Source organism: Apodemus sylvaticus, chromosome 23 (genome assembly GCF_947179515.1).
Source record: "Apodemus sylvaticus chromosome 23, mApoSyl1.1, whole genome shotgun sequence".
NCBI lineage: Eukaryota > Metazoa > Chordata > Mammalia > Rodentia > Muridae > Apodemus > Apodemus sylvaticus.
In genome coordinates this window covers 2,710,001-2,713,256 of record NC_067494.1, presented here as the reverse complement: position 1 = coordinate 2,713,256, position 3,256 = coordinate 2,710,001, and the positions used below count along the sequence as shown (strand labels likewise).

Sequence of the window (3,256 nt, the reverse complement as noted above, 5' to 3'; positions counted from 1 at the left end):
AGTACATCACAGTTCATCTACAAAATCTCCTCTGATACATGTCTCATTCATGGTTATCCTGTCCTGACCAAATCCACCCAAAATCCACTAGTCTGATTGAAATTTTGTAACATTCGTTTAGCCTTCTCTGACTCTAATGTCTAACTAGTCTGTGAACTCAGAACATTTTTATCTATGACCCATTTATAATAATAGAAATATGAAATCAAACCAGAAGTTCTCATTCTTTTCCAGAATTTTTCCCTGAACCTATCTCTATCATGCTTTTCTTGAAAGTTGCCTTGACCCCTCCCCATGCCCGAAAATGGGCAAAGAGGCAGCTTGTTGGTGGTATTATTCTTATATCTGTCAGAGGCAGAGTAGATGGCATTCCTTTGCTTATCTTAGCTTGATACCTGGCCTGGCGGCCAAAGCTGTTTTATGCCTAGGACTCCTAAAAATCAAATTAAATCAAATCTAGACAGTGCAGCATAGAAGGAGTAAAAGAGATCCACAGAATCCCATGTCACTGCAGACCTGCCCTCCAGTTCATGGCACAGGCAGGCCATAGACACACTCGCCTATACACCACACTGTAAAAGTAACTTCTATTCACTTGAGGTAACTGTTGTCTCTGAGGCTTACTGTTTCCATCTGTTGAGGTTGACCTAGTCCTGGAAGCTTCTAGCCTCTGAACAATCAACTTCTGAGACTTGCTGCTGAATAAGCTCACCCTGTTTTGTTCTTTTTGCTCTCTGGCTGCCTGGTTCAACTCAGCTCTTCTGACTCAAACTCCTCTCCAAGTTTACTAATTCAATCTGACTTCTCTCAGTTTCATACTGAATTGTTCTGTATTCCAGCCTTGACAATTTGTCCTAAATTTTTGGCTCCTTTTCATCCTCTGGCATGTTCTATTTTCTCCTGTGTCTAGCTTGTTCTCTCTTCACCCTGTCTCTGTAAAACTCTCTCAGTAAAACTGTCTCCTTTTCCCCCCTCAGCACTGCTCTCTTAAGTAGCTTCCCTTTCCTCTCTCTCTCTGCTTATCAGAGTTGGGCATATCCTATTCTGTCAAATCTTTCTCTAATTCATCACTCTGTCTGCCATTCAATTAGACATCATTTCTAATGAGTACTTCCTTCTACAAACTAAATTTACCACCTTTGTCTGGGATTAAAGGAATGAACTAAGGGCCTAAGGGTGTGTCTGTACTCTAGCCAGGATTAAAGCTGAGCTAAAGCTGAACCACACCACAACTAGAAATAGATTTTCCAGGAAATAACACAATCTTAGGGTTCACACTCTGATCAAATATCCTGCAACCCCATACAGTTTGGATGGAGGGTATCACCCAGGAGACAGCCAGCCACGTGGCCAGACTGTAGCTGGAGACACTACAATGTGTGAGTGTGTAGTGGACAGATGGGAGAGAAGTGGAGCTTCATGAACATCGTGAAGAGAGATGGCACTGGAGACTTGAGGGTAGAGGGGAATAGCCTTTTATGAGTGGCCAGCCCTACCACCTGGAGAAATGGTAAGGCCCCAGCCTAACTGTTGCTGAATTCCATGTCTGACTCTGTAACTACACAATGGCAGAGGTCAGTGTCGATGTCCATGCCTCATATTACCGCCAGAGGACACAAAGAGGTCCCGAGTTGGAGCAGCTTCTAGGGCTGTCCAGAACTGTCCCAGCTCCTCACTGGATGCAGCACTTTGGGAGACCTGGCCCCATCTCTCACTGCTGGAAGCACACCTGAGAGAGAAGGTCCTGTACCTCACCCGGGCACTACAATGATGGATGAAGATTTTTATGTGCTCTTGGATTTGGTTTTCAAGAATTTTATTGAATATTTTTGCATCGATATTCATAAGTGAAATTGGTCTGAAGTTCTTTTTTTTTTTTTGTTGTGTTCTTGTGTGGTTTAGGTATCAAAGTAATTGTGGCTTTATAGAATGAATTAGGTAATGTTCCTTTTGTTTCTACTTTATGGAATAGTTTGAGGAATATTGGTATTAGCTCTTCTTTGAAGGTCTGGTCAAATTCTGCACTAAATCCATCTGGCCCTTAGCTTTTTTGGTTGGGTTTTTTTTAATGACTCCTTCTATTTCCTTAAAGGATATGGGCCTCTTTAGATAGTTTACCTGCTCTTGATTTAATTTTGGTACCTGGTATCTGTCTAGAAAATCACCCATTTCATCTAGATTTTCCAGTGTTGTTGAGTATAGGCTTTTGTAGGTAGATATGATGATTTTTTAAAATTTCCTCAGTTTCTTTTGTTATGTCTCCCTTTTCACTTCTGATTTTGTTGATTTGGATACTGTCTCTGGTCTCTTTAGTTAGTTTCACTAGAGGTTTATCTATCTTACTGATTTTCTCAAACAAACAGCTTTATTACTTTCCTGACAAATAACCAAGTTATTGAGTAGAGAGTTGCTCAGTTTCCATGGCTATGTGGGTTTTCTGTTTTGTTTTGTTTTGTTTTGTTGTTATTGAAGACCAACCTTAATCTGTGGTGATCTGATAGGATGCATGATATTATGCCAATCTTCTTATACTGGTTGAAGCTTGTTTTGTGACCGATTCATAAGGTGATGAGAAGAAGGTACAGTCTTTTGATTTACGATGAAATGTTCTATAGACATTAAATCTGTTAAATCCATTTGATTCATAACTTCTGTTTCATTGTGTCTCTATTTAGTTTCTGTTTCCATGATCTGTCCATTGCTGAAAGTGGGGTTTTAAAGTTTCCCATTTATTGTGTGGGGTTCAATATGTGCTTTGAGCTTTAGTAAATATTCTTTTATGAATGGGGGGCATTTGCATTTGGGCCATAGATGTTCAGAATTGAGACTTTCTTTTGGTGTATTTTTCCTTTTATTAATATTAAGTGTCCTTCTTCATCTCCCTTGATAACTTTTGGTTGAAAGTTCATTTTAGTGAATATTAGGATGGCAACTTCAGCTTGTGACCATTTGCTTGACAGATTTTTTTCCAGCCTTTTACTCTGAGATAGTGTTTGTCTTTTTTATTGAGGTGTGTTTTTTATATATATAGCAAACTGCTGGATCCTGTTCATGTAACCAGTCTGTTACCTTATTTTTTATAGGAGAATTGAGCCCATTGATATTGAGAGATATTAAAAACAGATGATTATTAGTTCCTGTTATGCTTGTTGTTGTAGGTGCCATTATGTGCTTGTGATTTTCTCCTTGTGGCTTTGTTGTTAGATGGTTAATATCTTGTTTTTTCTTTGGTGTCGGTAACCTCTTTGTGTTGGAG

At 39.4% G+C, this 3,256-nt stretch overlaps 1 non-coding gene across 1 annotated transcript; it reads left to right on the top strand.

Annotated features, from left to right (window-relative positions):
- The first annotated feature begins 295 nt into the window (after positions 1-295).
- LOC127674306 (small nucleolar RNA SNORA48) lies at positions 296-437 on the top strand. Its single transcript, XR_007975350.1, has one exon. It is a non-coding gene; the product is annotated as a small nucleolar RNA SNORA48 (small nucleolar RNA).
- Positions 438-3,256: the final 2,819 nt, after the last annotated feature.